The following is an 18,592-nucleotide window of genomic DNA, read 5'->3' as shown; positions in this document are numbered from 1 at the left end:
AAGCATTAAAAAGAGGAGTCCATTATCTGGTTTTCTATGTTGTCCCGGTATGGATGTCCTTAAGTTGAGATCTATCAAAATCGAGAAATCAAATGCGATTTATCTCCTTGGACCTTTGTACAGGTGGCATAGAGTTACCCCTTTGTGACACTTGGTTGAAACATATGTAATGCGATGATAATCCATGGAAACCCGAGCTAATTAGGACAAGGTGCGGGCACTATTAGTATTCGATGCATGAGGCTTGCAACTTATAGGAAGTTTTATACATAACCTATATGAATTATTACTACCGTTGACACAATTGTTTCCATGCTTTCAAAATAAAAGCTCTAGCACATGAGTAATCCCTGCTTCCCTCTGCGAAGGGCCTTTCTTTTACTTTATGTTGAGTCAGTTTACCTACTTCTTTCTATCTTAGAAGCAAACACTTGTGTCAACTGTGTGCATTGATTCTTACATGCTTACTTATTGCACTTATTATATTACTTTGTATTGACAAATTATCCATGAGATATGCATGTTGAAAGTTGAAAGCAATTGCTGAAACTTGAATCTTCCTTTGTGTTGCTTCAAAACCTTGTATTAAGAATCTATTGCTTTATGAGTTAACTCTCATGCAAGACTTTTTGATGCTTGTCTTGAAAGTACTATTCATGAAAAGTTTTTGCTATATGATTCAGTTATTTAGTCATTATCTTTTTGTTAGCAAACTATAGATCATTGATTTGAGTCACTTCATTCATCTCATATGCTTTACAATAGTATGATCAAGATTATGTTGGTAGCATGTCACTTCAGAAATTATTCTTTTTATCGTTTACCTACTCGAGGGCGAGTAGGAACTAAGCTTGGGGATGCTTGATACGTCTCCAACGTATCTATAATTTCTTATTTTCCATGCTAGTTTTATGATAATACCTACATGTTTTGTTCACACTTTATATCATTTTTATGCATTTTCCGGGACTAACCTATTAACAAGATGCCGAAGTGCCAGTTCCTGTTTTCTGCTGTTTTTGGTTCCAGAAAAGCTGTTCGGGCAATATTCTCGGAATTCGACGAAACAAAAGCCAAACCTCCTATTTTTCCAAGGGACACACAGAGCCAGAAGGGCAAGCCAGGGGGAGGCCCACGGCCTCCACACCATAGGCCGGCGTTGCCAAGAGGGGGGCGCGCCGCCATATGGGGTGGGCCCCTCGGGCACCTCCTCGCGCCGCCCTTTCGCCTATATATTCCTTCCGTCGCGAAAACCCCAGGGGGTTCGACCACTTTTCCAGAAGACGTCCAGAACTCCGCCGCCATCGTGAAACCCAATCTCGGGATCAGAAACTCCGTTCTGGCACCCTGCCGGGACGGGGAATTGGAGGAGATCATCGCCATCATCGCCACCGACGCCTCTCCATCGACCATCCATGTTTCTCCCATCCATGTGTGAGTAAATCCCCCGCTGTAGGCTGAAGGGGATGGTAGGGATTGGATGAGATTGTTCATGTAATAGCCATAAGATTGTTAGGGCATAGTGCCTAGTATCCGTTGTTGGTACTTTTATGATATTGTTGCAACTTGTTATGCTTAATGCTTGTCACTAGGGCCCGAGTGCCATGATTTCAGATCTGAACATGTTATTGATTCATGATGATATTCATTGTTTTATGATCTTACTCGCAAGTTGTATACACATATTGTTGTCCGGAACCCGAGGCCCCAAAGTGATAGAAATTGGGACAACCGGAGGGGAAGGCTGTGATATGAGGATCATATGTGTTCATGGAGTGTTAATGCTTTGCTCCGGTACTCTATTAAAAGGAGTACCTTAATTACCAGTAGTTTCCCTAGAGGCCCGGCTGCCACCGGCTGGTAGGACAAAAGATGTTGTGCAAGTTTCTCATTACGAGCACATACGACTATATACGGAACACATGCCTATGGTTGTTTAGTACTTGGATACTGTTTTATTATTATCTGCAAATGCCTAGCCTTGATTATTACATGAGTTATCTTATCCATGCAGCGCCCGTTCATCCATCCCTATGCCTACAGTATTTTAATCCTGCTGTTTACTAAAATCACTACTGCTGTCTTTATTACATTGCTGCTTATATTTCACTACTGCTACTGCTATAAAACTGTTGCTACTGATAAACTATTGCGAGCAAGTCTGTTTCCAGGTGCAGCTGAATTGACAACTCCGCTGTTAAGGCTTACAAATATTCTTTGGCTCCCCTTGTGTCGAATCAATAAATTGGGCTTTACTTCCCTCGAAGACTGTTGCGATCCCCTATACTTGTGGGTCATCAGCCACCACTTAGCCTTTCATTGTGTCTTTGTTGAAACATTGGCCAACGCAAATGAGGCCTCATACGGTCACATGGCAGACAGAGGGACTGTCCCCAAACTAAGTCTAGTGTGTATGGAAGCTAGCACACACGATTAAGTTTGAGGGCAGCACATTGCCTTCCATTGTGCCATTGTTCAATTATTGGCCAATGCACTAGACAAACAAAAAGAGCCCTCATATATAGGATCACACGGCATGCAAAGGGATTGTCCGCAAACTAAGTCTAGTGTGCAAGTAATATGACACAATGACTAAGTTTGAGGGCAACACCCCGCCTTCCGTTATGCCATTGTTCAATCATTGGTCAACGCAGAACTGAAGAAGCAGAAACATGCAAAGAAAGGTACCATATGCCTCATAATATCATGACATATGGAGGAGATGTTTGATCAGAACCAATGGCATGGTCATGTTCAATCATGTCATAGGTTCTGATCAATCATCTCCACCTACTATGATCCCAGGTTATAATCATTGGCCTAGTTCAATCAGAAACAACACAAGTAGCAGTTTAAGTTGAATACATTACGAGTGGTATTTAGGGTATATTACAAATTCTACTTAGGGTACATTACAAATTCTCCCTAGCTCAACCATTCGCAGGATCTCCTACAATACATCTAGAACATATTCATCACTCATCACAAATAGTCCTGATCCTCTTGAGCTTATTCTTGATTGCAAAGTTTACTTGGAGCATATCGTATATGTCGTACTCTAGCTTTTCTCTTCTCAGCCCAAAACCTTTCTTTCTTTCTGCCTTTCATTACTGTTTCTTAGCCCTCATCACTTGTGCTTGTGTTCTCTACAGATTCTTGAGCAGAGCAACTTCGTTCTTGAGCGGAGCAACCTCTAGAGAAACTGTCATTTCGGGCGTTCCTCGAGGACCTCTTCCGGGGTGCTTTAAAATCCAATCAGTGCAAAAACGCAATGGTCTGCAGGCAACCAAACGACCCGTTCTATGTCTCAGCCCATGCCTACCAAACGTGTCCTAGGTTACCAATTTTTTTTGGCAGGACTAGCTTGGGCGATGAACCAAACGTACCCAAAGTTAGTGTAGGTGGTCTGACTGCAGGGCATCAGTCGGAGGTCCGCTAGTCCAAAACGGAGTACCTCCACGCCGGTAGGGCACGCCGCCACGCCGTTCGCCACCGCTGAGCCGGCGGCCCGCTCATCGCCGCCTCCACCCCGTTCGTCCCAGTGCCTCCTTTCTACGCCAAGCTCGCCGCCCAGTGCCTCCCCTCTACGCCTGCGCCATCCGCCCATCCCGGCTGTTTTGCCGTCGCCCAGCTTGCGGAGAAAGATGCGTGTGGTGGTGGTGGAGGACAAGAACCCGGCAGGGGAGGAGGACAAGAACCCAGCGGGACAGGTCTGATTTACTTGATCCTTCTCCTCCGGTCTCCCCCTGTCCCCCATCCATCGATTCAATTATTAGCTTAGTGAACTTCATATAGATTCGGAACACAAGACATCCTTCTGAGTCAAATCATGATGGAGGATTCCATCCACCCATGCATCAGATGCTAAGATAAGCTGCTCCTGTATCAGGGAGATATTTGAGCTAGCTGCTCCTGATATCATGTCGGTAAAGTAGACTGACATTGAAGATTTCAGATCCTCGTTCAAGATTTATCATCTATAGCGGAACAGTAGCTGAGTCTAAAACGTTGCCCAACGGGGCAATCATCCCTCCCTTGGCTATACATTGTTAGGTAGGATGAGACTCTCCAGTATTACCACTACGGATGGTAACCCGTTTAGTCCGCCCCTCCAACTAATTATCGCTACAGAGGGGATTTGAACCCGGGTGGGCTGGCTACGCACTCGCAAGCCTTGCCACTGAGTTAGCACTCAGTTCTCGAACAGTAGATGAGTCTGAATTGGTCCGTGAGTTGTTCCCCATTTTACAGACATGAGCAGGCAGCCCAGAGAAGCAAGTGGGATGTGTGAATCTCTCCCTCTAGCTCTTGCTGCAGTTAGCATCTTCAGAAAAGTTGGCAGTGTGTTCCTGTGTGTGCGAATTTACTGTCTAGCGATCTGTTTTGTGTTGTTGTGTGCTACAGATTGATTAGGTTAACTTATATCTGGTAGTAGAGCATGGTGAGCTGGTTTATACACTAACAAACCGATGAGTTTTTGGCTCAAGATTTTCGTTCCTGTTTAGATAGTTGTGAATACCTTTGGCTGGACCTTCTCTTAATTAACTCCAGATGTGTGTATAGGGAGAGAGCCACGGTTGTTTTCTCAAAAGAAAAGAAAAACGCATTGTTCATCAAGCAGAGTTGATCTGTTTTTATTTATTGGAAAATGCAGCATACATGTAACTTTGTAGCTAGCCTCAGTATCTCTAGCCAAAATCGATCTTTCTCTTTCTAGTTCTATCTTGATCAAGAGTCATGACATTCCTCTTTGGTTCCATCAATGCTATGGCTATACAAGGGAAAAAGAACTGGCACGATGCTCTAAAAACAGCTTAACTGAGATATGATATTCTTCTTCTGTCCTCTGCATGTTTTTTTTTTCTATTGGATATGTCTAAAGTCTTATATGCTGATTGTGCATGAACCTGCAAAGTTTGATGCATTTTTTAGATCCTCTTATTCTGTTGTATGGTGGACGAGATTCCTCAGTTTCATTTCTGTAGATGCGCAGAGAAGTGCAGTTTCACAACTGACTTGTTTCACTTGCACCTGTAGTTGTTTATCGCACGGAGCACAGTTTCTAGGATAGTGTTCTTGTTCTCATGTCTGAATCTTGACACCTTTCTCCCTTCCATCGTAGTTTGTTCTCCATGGTTTAGTGGTAAACTGTCATGAGCGAGCAAAGATGATTATACGTGAAGCTTTAATGCAAACAACGTTTCCAGTATCCAGAAACTTCACTTATGAATATGTATCATATCTGCAAGTGCCTTGGTTGTTTTAAGAAGAAATGGTTGGGAAAATGTCAGGACTAACTTCATTCAACTTGCATGATTTGCTAAATCCAAATGTTCCATTTTCTCCAAAATTAGCAAGTCTTGATACTTCTGTTCATGATGGGGCCATGTGGTCTCAAAGTTATATGCAAATTTAATGTGAATAAGTATTTATACTAGTCAGGTAAAAGGTGTGTCATTTTGGGTTTTTTAATCTACATTGTACTAGCCAATTAGTATGGCTCGGTTTCACCCAGAGGTTAGGAATTATTTGTAGGCTGGTTTTCTCAACACAAGTAAAATGACAAAACATTTCGAACATGTAGAATTAAAGCTAAAAACCTACATCATGAAACAAAACTTTGCCAAAAAAATTTAAAAGAAGAAACAAAGGAACATAAAGTTTGTAGAACACAAAAGGAATAATTAAATTAACACTTCAGAAGCTGTTGTGCTGCACACATGACACAGTTTGTCAGATTACCGAACTTGCAAGAGAAGTACCCAACACGATCACACCCGTCAATTGTCAGTGCTCTCTAACATTCGTTACTATTATGGTGTTTGTGAGCATTTGATCAGCTAAAAACCATGTACTTCCATTGCAACTTCGTTAAATTGTGTTACCTGAGATTATTGACCTGACAATGTGTTGTCTGTTCAAGAAACCAAGTGTGTGTGCGTCTGAAATGCAGCTGAAAATTACCATACTAACCTGTTAAGAATGCCAAATTACTACATGTATAGTCCGCTCACTAGATTACCTTCTGTGCATCCTTAATGAATTCATTGTTAATGTTGTTGTAGATTGCCTCCTCGGCAAGCACATTAGATGCGCAAGAGCTGGAACAGTTGGGTGGTGTCGAGAAGACCCAAGAGCGAGTTGACGCGGAGGAGCCAGCAAAGGCTGAGAAGACCCATTTGTCCGTTGATGGAGAGGAGGCTTTGTGGAACGAGCCGGCGCCGGAGCAGCGCTGCAACATGATTCGAACCGCCGAGGCGTGCCAATACTGGGCCGCCTACGCACCACCGCCAAGAGGCCCCACAAGCCTCCAAGAAATCCACCGGCGGTGGGTGGAGCTGCCGCCGGAGCTGCAAGCGGATCCCCTCTACGGCGTGAACTCGCCGGAGTGGGACCGGATCTTGGAAACCGAGCATGAGATCCGTCACCACTCCTTCTTCGCCGCCTCGCCGCCTGCATCATGGTTCGACTCCGACGACGAGCTCCTCTTCGATGACGACGACCCGGACATGGCGAAGACGGACGCTGACCTCTACGTGCGACAGCCAGGCGAAGTTGGGTATGTTCCGCCGACAGTGGATGTGCCGATGGAGGATGTCGCAACAAGCTAGATCATTGAAGAGGATGAAATCTGTGTTAGATCTTCTACATGTTACGCCATGGATGAATGATGATTAGTGCGAGTTGTTTAGGTTTCCTAAGCTAGATTGGTTCTGAACAATGGCACCAAGTTCACTGCAGCACTTGCCGCAACCTTCTCCAATATGTCTCCAGTCCTCACCTTCTTGATTGCCGTTCCTTTTCCGGTCAATTTTTTATCCCCCTTAATCGACATATATTCTCAGTTTGCGAACTGTTAATCCAGACTGAAACTAGTTATGCAAGATGGAAACAGTAGATGTGAGGAGCAAAGCAGGTCTGGCACAGATCGCAGGAACGCTCCCGTCAGTCAGTCAGAGTGGTGCGACTCTGCGGTGCGGCCCTAACCCACTCAACTTCTTCGGGCCAAGAAACATCACCGCCAGGCACCAGCAGCAGCAGATGGATGCTGGGCTCGGTGCTGCTGCAGGGGGAAGCTCACCAATAAGTATCCTGCAGTCACCTCCAGCAGTGCATCCATGGCCTTGTTCAGCTCAGGAGCACTGGCACCCACCACCAAAGGTGTCTCTCCATGTGGCTGCTATGAGGAACCATGCAGATGGTAAACATTCTTTTCGCGGTATGTAAGATAGCTCAAATAACCACCAATCTGCAAAGAATCAATAAAAGTCTGTGTTATCGTAAAACAAAGAACATCAGTCTTTTATTTTCATGATTAAGCTATTTGATCCTACTTGTCTGGACATAAACGAGGATGGTTTACACCAGCTTCTTGACCTGGGCTTCTTAACTTATATAATCCTATTTGGTTGAATTTGAATTTGGTATGTAAGAAAACATAATTCTAGTCCTTCATGCCTCTAATTAATGAACATATGGCCCCACAAGTCAGACACATGCCTGGGTCTGGCACAGAAAGTGTGGACATTCAGTTAGGGACAGGATTTTTTTCCACAAAGAATGGTTCAGATTCAATGTATGTGCTGGGATTCCACTGAAACTTTGCACTTTTGCTGTGCAGGGAGTGGGACTATCGGGGATAGGGTACATGTTGATGATCTGGTGCATCGAGAAGAGGGGGCCAGTGTTCACAGCGGGCTTCATGTCTCTGATTCAGATCATAGCTGCAGTTCTTGATCTCTTCATCCTTCACGAATAGCTTTACCTGGGAAGGTATTGGCTTTTAATAAAAGTTTACGGAAACAACTGCATGACTTATAAATATGCAAAAGAAGCAAAGATACTTCAATATGTCTGGGAAATAAAACCTGGACTCTGTTTTGTTTATTTGGTTTCACATCACGTGAAATATCATGTTTATATTTTATCGAGGAAGAAAAATCATATGTACCCATTTAGCTATTTACTTTATGAAAAAATCTATTGCAGATCTTATGTCCTGGTGAGAAAGGAAAAAATCATCGTAAAACAAATTCTGATCCAGATATCGTTGTACACATGTATTATATTTATCACTTGTGCTAATAGTTAACATGTTGCTTATATATTGCAAGCGTTAATGACAATAAACATCAGTTACCACCAAAGGACTAACAATTGGCATATTGCTAAGAAGTTGCAAGTGTAAATAGCTATCGGCCAAACAACAACTTTGCTTAAAGGCATAGAACTTCGGCAAGTCCTTCAAGTGTGGTAGGTGCTGCTCTTGTCATTGGAGTTGGAGGCCTCTATCTTCTCCTCTCGGAGAAGAACAAGGACTGCTATTCTACCAGCAGAAGGAGTGGAAGAAGACAGGGAGAATCGACCAAATCTGTGAAGCATAGGAAGGACATTCATAGTAGTAGGTCTGCCGGAAGTCAAGAATCACCCTAAATTGTTCCAACTACGTCCTGTATATGTTGCTACAACTTTGAATAAGATTTGTGATCATTGTGCACATTACTTTCTGGTAGTGTGGTGCCTGATGTGGAGTTGTGGTTGCCTTCCTTACCTTTATTAGTCTTCAACACTGTACTAAGTGATTATTACAGAAAATACTTGTTGCTGGAGTTTACAGTCCGAACGTGAAACTAGCCCTAATTGTTAGTGAAAATGACAGTTTAGGAGGAGCAGGATAACACTAACAAGTACAAAGTTGAATTATCAGTAGTGGTGGTGTTAGAGTTGAGCAATTCACTGTCTCTTGCCACAACATTGCTGACCCAAAGGTAGTATCGCATAATCTATCAGGTTATTAGTAATGGCAAGTAATTATGTTCTTTTAGATGCTAATGGAAAGTATACACGTTGGTGTTAGGAAAAGAGTTTTGCCATCTCAGTGCTTCCATCTTTTCTCCACCTTGTTGGCATCTTATGCATATTTTGGCCGGGGCACAAGAAAAGGTAAGGAACTGAATCAGGATTTTTTTTTACTTTCACGTTTGCACTAACAATTTGATTCCTACCGTCTCTTGACATGCCATTTTCTAGATTATAATTAATATTCAGTAGTAGAAGTAACTTTTCACAGGAGTAATCAAAGCAATTAATTAAGTATGGTGATAGCATATTAGCATTTGCTTTTTTTGCCCCCATGGATGAATGAGAGCCGTCACTTTGGGTCAGTGAGTGGCATTACAGAGTTATATATATAATCAGTCAGTTCATGAGCATATCAGTCATTATCTTGTAGCCAGCAGCAGTCTTACAAGTTACAATGTGGGTGGAGGAGTGGAGACCGGTGGTGGGAATGCTGGTCTTCGATCTCATCTCGGCGGTGATGACGGCGCTGGTGAAGAAGGCGCTGGAGCAGGGGCTGGACCGCCTGGTTCTGGTCACTCTCCGACAGCTGGTCGCCACCGTCTTCCTTGCTCCAATAGCCTATTTCAAAGAAAGGTATGTACACAAAACATCCCTGTACATGCAATCTCTCTTCATTTCCTAAAGCTGCATAGCGCCATGGCATTCCTGCAGGAGCACGAGGCCCAAGCTCACACTAGAGATCCTAGCGTACCTCTTTTTCAGCGCCGTGTTCGGCGCCGCGCTCTCGCAGTACACCTTCTTCTACGGCTTGCAGTACACCACCGCCACCTTTGCCATCACCTTCATCAACCTCTCACCCGTGCTCACCTTCCTCATCGCCGTCGTGCTGAGGATGGAGCCGCTGAAGGTGAAGAGCACGGCAGGAGCCGCAAAGATCACCGGAACGCTCATGTCACTCGCTGGCCTGCTGCTGCTGAGTCTCTACAAGGGCGTGCCGCTGACACACCAGGAGGCCGCTTCACTGATCCCAGCTACTCACCACGCTGATGGCAGTGGTGACAGGAGCTGGATGCTGGGTACCATGGCGCTGCTAGCCAACTGCCTGTGCTTCTCCTTCTGGCTGCTGCTGCAAACCAGGCTGACCAAGAAGTACCCAGCCATCTACTCCAGTACCGCCCTCATGTTCTTCATCAGCACCCTGCAGGGCGGGGCGCTGACGGTGGCCATCGAGAGGCGCGCCTCGCGGTGGATGCTCACCAGCAAGCTGGAGATCGTCACCGTCTTGTATGCAGTAAGCTAAGAGATCAGCATCACCTTCTTCATCCTCTTGACTTCTGCCACCTTCAAAAGGAAAAGCACTTGTCCAGAAGGAGCAAGTACTAGTAAAAGCGATGCCTTAACTTGCAGCTTATTAGTCTATATATGCAATCTATCGTACACACCATTTTCTTTGACCAACTTGAACAACTAAAGTCTTTGAACCAAATATACTTGTGAAAATAGTAGTACGACTAGTAATTAAATACTTGAGTGGTTAATCCTACAATCAAAATTGTGGGTGCAGGGGATTGTTGGGTCTGGAGCCGGGTACCTGATAATGACGTGGTGCGTGGAGAAGAAGGGTCCGGTCTTTACCGCGGCCTTCATCCCCATCATCCAGATCATGGTAGCCACCATCGATTTCTTCTTCCTCCATGAGCAGATCTACCTTGGAAGGTGATGCACATATGGTTCCTCAATCTCATGTCTCTCTGTCCTTTTGCAGTGATCATTTGTCATTGCCAAAGTTACATGACATACATATACATTCTTGCCAAACTGAATTATTATTTTTGACACAAGATAAACTAAGTTAATGGTTCCAGCTTTTTTTATTGCAATGAAATATCTCTTCCTGTTAATAATGATCTTGGCATTGCATTTACAGTGTGCTAGGATCTGCACTGATGGTACTGGGACTCTATCTTGTGCTTTGGGGAAAGAAGAGGGATGAAATATCACTTGTATCTTGTGCAACTAACAAGCAAGCGGATGAAGAGGCTGACAACAAGCAGTGAAACTGTAAATATCATACACTCATAGCTTGGGTTACTGCAACATATAACATGCAGTTTTTCTTCTCATTTATCCTCTGGATGCAGCTACAGCTAGCTGTATAAGTTATTTCTAGTATGTACTTGTTCTCTTCTGTCCAACCTACTGAGCAGAATTAACTTGATGAGCACAGAGCTCATCTAGCATACAGCATTCAGTGCTCTACAATAGCTTCATATGGGAAAATGTATGATGTTTGCTATATATAATTATGATCTTCTACTCCCTCCGATCCATATTAGTTGTCACTAATATAGATGTATCTAGACATATTTTAGTTCTAGGTACATCTATACTAGTGGCAAATAATATGAATCGGAGGGAGTACCTAATTGTGGTCACCTTCCTTTCAAAATATAGTTTTGACAACAATGTCTTCCGCAGTAATAGACACCTTGCAATTTTGGATATATTTTATTAATAGATTATTTGTATGGGTTTGATGACACAGACAACGAAGTAACGACAACATCATTTGTTATATTGCTTTGTCAAAAGAGAAATATATTCCATCATAAGAAAGAACTAATAAACAGGTATGAAATATATTCTGCTGGCCAATTGAGGGTGAGCTAAGCAATTTGGGTGCTGCTGACGTAGCTAGAGAGAGATAGATGTACGTCAGACTTATTCGAGCATCATGCATGTAATATTAGAGCATCTCCAGTCGCGTCCCCCAAATGAGGTTTGGGGGACCGCGGACAAGAAATGGAGCAAAAAACGGTCCAGTCGCGTCCCCCAAAGCTAATTAGCGCCATTTGTGTCGGCGTGCCCGTAGAGACTCTATGTATAGAGTCTCTACCGTGGACGTCGGACACAACAAACAGCGTCCACATGCATGCATGCAGCCCTTGTCCCCACATGCTAGTCTCTTTCCCCACACTTTCTCTCACCTACTTTTCCCACATGGGGTGGTCCCTTCTATTAAAATGCATGCATCCGGACGCTGTTTGAGGGACGCGGCTAGAAAGGGCCTATTTTTTTTACAGATTTTTGGTCTCTTTTTGTCCGGCGCGGTCCCAAACGTGTCCCAAATAATTTATGCCGGACGCTTTTTGAGGGACGCGACTGGAGATGCTCTTGGATATACAAACTACCAGCAAAAATAAAGTTAATATTAAAATAACTAGCTGGCACCTGACAGGCAGTGGGGCAATTGAGTGTTGCAACACAGCTGGTAGAGTAGCAGGTCTTTTCAAACATAAAGCATACTCAAAACTGCACATGGTCCAGTTACATATAACGCGATCATAATCTACTACCAATAAACTACTTTTCATTAGCTGAAAACTGCACTTGTCTAAGGAAAAGAAATGCAGCTCGCTTTTCTTTGATCCAAGACCTTGCCCATCTTCACGTGGCGTGTCCATGTTCCAAGCAAAACACAACACGGATCAGGATAGAAATTATTAAGCATGTCGAGATCTAGATAACTGGCTGAAAAAACAAGTAGTTTTTACCGAGGAAAGTCAAATACACCTATGCAACACTCAAATGTCGAAATGATGCAACTGCCCCAAATGGACTTGCTTGGAATCAAGGGAAAAAGAATAGCAGCTATAGCGCCGGTTTAGCATTGCTATAACATATCTCAAGAGTCCATGCTACTACTCTAATCGTGAACTAGCGTGCTAGTTAGCTGGTAAACCATGCTAAATAACGTACATAGCATCGGAGGAGGCCGATGCTAATCCGATAGCATGCTATTTTTTTCCTTGCTTAGAATCTACCCACTAAAGCATACACAATAGTCTCAAAAGAGGGGTTTTTCCTTGCCATGGAGTCTCATGACTTATCACCAGAAGAAAGGGCCTTGCGACGGCTGCTCAAAAGGATACTTCTTGGTCTTGCGTCTCTGGAGAGGACAATCACAAGACAGCGCTCCCGCATCCTCTGGCGAAGGAGACGCATGCACACGTTTCTTTCACATGCACGCGAGTCACAGGAGGCGCAAGAATTTCATCGGGCACCTCGTCGTCGACAATGTGCGTGTTACGGAGAACGTGGACAAGGCTGAGGTCGTGGATGTTTTCTCCGATAACCTATTGGGCTCTGTGGCAGACCGGCCTTTCACCCTTGATTTGGACTACCTTGGGCTCCCATCCTTTGACCTCCAATACATTGATGGAGTGTTCACTGAGGCGGAAGTGTGGAAAGCGATCAAGGACATGTCGTTGGACAAGTGTCCCGGACCATACGGTTTCTCTGCGCGCTTCTTTGTGGTCTGCTAGGGTATCATCAAGGAGGACATCATGGACGCCTTCAACTCCTTGTCTCGGCTTGACTGTTGTGGATTCGATGTTGTGAATGGCGCCCTGATAACCCTTCTCCCCAAGAAGCCGGGGGCGGAGGAGGTGCGGGATTCAGACCGATCAATCTCATTCATGGCATCGCCAAGCTGGTGGCGAAAGTTTTGGCAAACCGGATTGCTCCAGTTCTCCCGCAGATTGTAGGAGTTCATCATAGTGCATTCGTGCGTGGACGATGCATCCACGATAACTTTATGATGGTTCAGGGGACACCGCGCAAGCTCCATAGCAGCTCCATTCCGGCTATCTTGATGAAGTTGGACATAACCAAGGCTTTGGACACAGTGGACTCGTCCTTCCTCGTTGATGTTCTTCGGAAGCTGGGTTTTGGAGAGAGGCTTATCACGTGCTTCTGTGCACTTCTCTCCATGGCCTCGACGTGGGTCTTGCTTAATGGCACCCCGGGCTCGCGGGTTGCCAATAGGCGTGGACTCCGACAGGGGGACCCTCTCTCCCCACAGCTCTTCATACTGCTCATGGAGGTTTTGCACTTGATGATCCAGAAGGCCGCGAGTGAGGGGCTGCTGAGTCCGCTGGCGCCATCAGGCCTGCGCCATCGCACCTCCATCTATGTTGATGACTCCGTGACATTCTTACGGCCCTTGGTGATGGACTTTCGAACTTTCACCACGGTGATTGAAGATTTTGGTGCAGCCTCGGGTCTCCGCACCAAAATCTACATGCTCGGCGAACCTTATCCGCTGCACAGATGCCCACGAGACCTTAGTGGCACAAGAGCTGCGATGCTTAGTGGAATCCTTCCCTCTCCGGTATCTTGGACTACCACTGACATTGAGGAAGCCATCCGCGGCTCAGCTCCACTACCTCATGGACAATGTGGCAAACAAACTGCTAGGATGGAAGGCGTCGCTTCTTGACAAGGGAGGTCGACTGGAGCCCGTCTGGTCGATGCTCTCCACGATGCCTATCTTTGCCATGATGCCCCTCGACATCCCGATCAAGACCATTCTTGCGATTGAGAAGATTATAATGGGTTTCCTTTGGAAAGGCCGGAAAGATGTGAAGGGTGGCCACTATCTGGTGGCGTGGGACAAAGTATGCACCCCTAAGGAATGGGGTGGACTTGGTATTCCGAACTTAAGGATGATGAATGTGGCTTTGAGGACGAGATGGTTATGGCTTCAGCGGGTCGATGACTCCAAGCCGTGGAAGGAGCTGAACATTCAAGTTCCCTAGCTAGCAAGGCAACTTTTCGAAGGGGCAACATACTCAGTTCTAGGAGATGGAGCATGTACTCTCTTCTGGTCAGACCGTTGGCTATCCGATGGACGAATTAGTGGCATTGCACCAAACCTGTTTGCCACAGTATCGAAACGTGTAGTCAAGCAACGTCGGGTTCGTGAGGGGCTAACAGGAGGATGGCTTGAGGATCTTTCCCCAGACCTAGGCGCACTGGCACTTAGGGAGCTATTGGAAGTGGCTGATTAGCTGATGCACATCGATCTTGCCGAGGGCGTGGAGGAAAGTTTCAGGTGGGGCTGGGAAACTAACAATTCCTACTTCGCCAGATCCTGCTATGAGGCGATGTTCGGGGCCAGAGAGGACATGGCTGGTGCGTTACCGATTTGGAAGTCGCGTGCTCCGTCGAACTTCACAATGTTCATGTGGCTCACAGCACGAAACATGTGTTGGATAGCCGATAGGCTGAGCCGGCGTGGGCGAGCCCCTTGATCACCTTCAGATGGGTTGCGTCCTGGCACGTGAAGTATGGGTTGCTTTTCTACGCCCCTGGGGCAAGCTCCACTGGATGCCACAAGCGGACACTACTCTTGTTAGTTGGCTGCAGGAGAAGAGGGGGGTCCGGGAGCCGACCGGGACCTGTGGACTGCGATGGTGCTCATATGCTGGTGTCTCTGGCGCCATTGGAACGACGTGGTCTTCAAAGGCGCAGCTCTTTCCAAAGACGTGGTGATCCAGAAGATTTATGAGGATGCAGAGCTATGGCTAGCGGATAGGCTGTTTAGAGGCATCTTTACGCCAGTAGAAAAGTGGAGATATCGTGAGTAGTTGCTTTAGTTGTGTGTGCTACCTTCGCGGGATAGCGTGGTGTTGCACCCTTGGCGTGCTAGAGGTGTGTTGTACTTTGGCCTCTTGGCCTCTTCTTCTATGAAACCGATACATCTGTCCATGACGTATCCTTGTAGTTTCAAAAGAGGTTTAAAAAAACTACTTCCTATCACCCTATTGATACATAAGATACTTCCTATCACTCTATTGATACATTAAAAAAATCCCTAAAAAATGACCAATACATCCTATGTTTTGATATATTAGATTATTTTACTTCTGCCATACAAGAGGAAAGTTGCCATTGTGATATACCTGAATCGCAACATGCATAAGCTAAAACACAACAGTGTAAATTAACATGCATTCTATTATACATACAATAACATTCGAAAAATAATAGCGATCTCACGCATCATAGCTTGAGTATCACACTTCAAAGGCGAACATCCTCCACATCCTTCAATTTCTCTTACCATCCCAGCTCCTCAAGCATCCTTCTCAGCCCGCTAACCGTGCACCCATGCAACCTCATCCTCATGTGCACTACTAGTATTAAGAATATTTCTCTTCTCCGGCAACTCACATAAACTAATTCTATCATGATCATACATAGTGGCGAACCTGCACGTAGTTTACGATGTCAACTGACATCACAAAAATACGATGAACACCATGGTTTCAGCTATAAGTACACTAGTTTTGACCCTAAATTACTACATAATGACATCACTAGTCTAATATCTCACTTATATTGGGCTTTTGACATCACCTGGTCCTAATCCTAGCTCCGCCACTGATCATACACATTTTTTAAAAGTAGAATCAACCAAAGGACAAAAGGTAAATCTTGCGCGATCATCCTTGAATGCAGAAAATGTTAGAGGCCATACCATCATAAAAGGATTAATAGGAAGTCCAAGAAATCTATCTATCATTGTAATCCCATATACTTTATGCAAACATCCTACACTCAATATCCAAGTAGATATGAATCGGCCCACCTTCAAGAATACAAACTCGGTCTTGGGTCCAACATGGCTTATCCACACAACAACATTATGCCCATCCGCAAGCATGTTATCTAACATCCGTAAATTAACATACATATCATGCAAACAAATGCTATCAATCATTGACCAGTTGTCCCCCTTGTGAAGCAGGATGCCAAGTTGAAACCCATTTGCCATCCTTTATGTTCAATGGTTTTTTCCTTAATTAGTTCACTTTTTGAACTTTGTTGAATAAATTATTTGTTGATTTGATATGGGTTGTACAACAAGTATGTTTTGTCACATCTATATGCTTTATTTAATTCAATATATATGGTGGACTCCATCAAATACTAAATGGCTATGATGTGGATGAAATTTAAATTTCATCTCTAAATATGTACATATTTATATGGATTTTGTCTGTGGTTAATCTAACTACTTTGGACTCAATAAGTTTGGAGACCAAAATATACTGGAATGTTGTTTTAGGTACATTGGAAATGCAATGGATACGTGTCTTGTTTGTATGGAAGGTGTTTTCACCTACAGCTACGCATGGGCAGCCTGGCCCGGATGACCCGACCCAAAAATCCCGGGCTAGGCCGGGTCGGGCTTGCATGTTGGGCCGGGTTTGGGCCTGATGTTTGAGCCCGAACATCGGGCCGGGCCGGGCTCGGGCTTGCAGAAAATGTGATTTAAGCCTAGTTCGGGCCGGGCTTGTCGGGCTAGGCCAGGCTTTTCTCTGTTCGGGCTGGGTTCGGGCCCGATTTGTAAGCCCGAAGGTCGGGCTGGGCTCGGGCCTGGAAATTTAGGTTCGGGGTTTTTTGGGCCTGGCGCGAAACCTGGCCCGGCCTGAGGAATGCTCAGGTGTATTTTCACCATATGATAATTGGAGCCAAGCTAGGATGATCTGTAAACTCATATCTACTACATCATATCATTGCCATCTAGGCAATAAGTATCTTATTCATGCATACTATGTTTGCATCCAACCTCTTGCAGGTTGCATCTTGGCATTAAATTCTTTATTTGCAAATGTTGTATTTTTTGCAGAGGTCTTTTAAAGAAAACTTCTTATGTATCCTTATTACATACGTAAGTAAGCTGAGATGATGCATATACTGTGGATATATAAAATCATCTTCATGATTTATCAAACTTAAATATGCCTTTTAACAATTTATTGCATATCAATTTCTCAAAGTGCTCTCATGTGCGATATTGATGAAACTGCAGTTTAATTCCTTTTTAGATACATGTTTTCTTTCTCAAAATATCCCAACTAGATTTCATTCCCTTATTTTTAGTTGTTATTATTTTGAGGCTTTATTGGTTGCAGTTCGTTAACATACCATATAGATCCATGGGCTATATATGCTTTTACGCATAAAATTCGTTCGGTATATCTTATGACTTTCTCTTGGATATCATGTCTTCCTTATTTCAACTAACATTTTGTGTGTACATGTTTCTTTGTAGATTTTTTATCATGATTTTTTCCACCTAGAAACTCATATACATGAGAGTGTTATTCTCTCGCCTTTATGTTCTCTTTCTTTGCCGGCCATCTTTCTTATCTGTTTGGTTTTTGTTGCTGTTGGTCAGAACTTAATTTAAGAGTGTTTTGTTTACTTTGAGTGCATCTTCATGCACTCATATCTCATGAATTTTATTTGGATTCAAGTTTGTCTTGATAAGCGTATTGATTCTTATCAATCCTCACTTTCCCTTGATTCTGTTATAATGACATAGAGGGAGTTAAGATTCCATGTTGTGCATATTGTATTCAAATGCAAAAATTATAATTTATGCATGATCCTTGGGGAGCTTCCTTATTTAGAGCAGCATTTCTCTCTTATCATGTGATGCATGTAAAATGCATACATGAACCTTGTAGTTTATTGTACTAAAATCCTTATTATATTATAACTTTATTTTTTTTTTGAAGTAAGTAACTTTATTATATTATTGGGACTAACCTATTAATAGTTGCAAAATTGCACAAATTTTGTTTTAAATTTTGTTGTGTAGGAAATAGGCAAATATGGAAGAAAACCGGTCATTACGGTGAATTCTGGAGTTTCCTGAAATCTGTCCCAGCAGGATACTTTTTAAAGATCACCCAAATAGACCCGAAGATGGTCTCAAATGGAAAAGGTACAAGAGATAGAAGTTGTGGAGAATTTTTTGAAATTTAATTTGACGCGAAGAACATCCCAAACGGAGTTCGTATGCGACATCGACGCCCATTTTACTGAAGGGTACGGAGGCAGTTTCGGAAACCCAAAAACTGGTGACGTGATTGACACAAACTTTTGCCATATTTGATTGATTCGGCCAAGCCACGACTTTATGGACTAATAA

At 44.0% G+C, this 18,592-nt stretch overlaps 1 pseudogene; it reads left to right on the top strand.

The window, feature by feature from the left end:
* Positions 1-786: 786 nt before the first annotated feature.
* LOC124689226 lies at positions 787-10,859 on the top strand (annotated as a pseudogene).
* The last annotated feature ends 7,733 nt before the right edge of the window (positions 10,860-18,592 follow it).

This window comes from Lolium rigidum, chromosome 2, assembly GCF_022539505.1.
Source record: "Lolium rigidum isolate FL_2022 chromosome 2, APGP_CSIRO_Lrig_0.1, whole genome shotgun sequence".
Taxonomy (NCBI): Eukaryota; Viridiplantae; Streptophyta; class Magnoliopsida; order Poales; family Poaceae; genus Lolium; species Lolium rigidum.
Note: the sequence above shows the minus strand (reverse complement) of the source record. Positions and strands in the feature narration are given on the sequence as shown.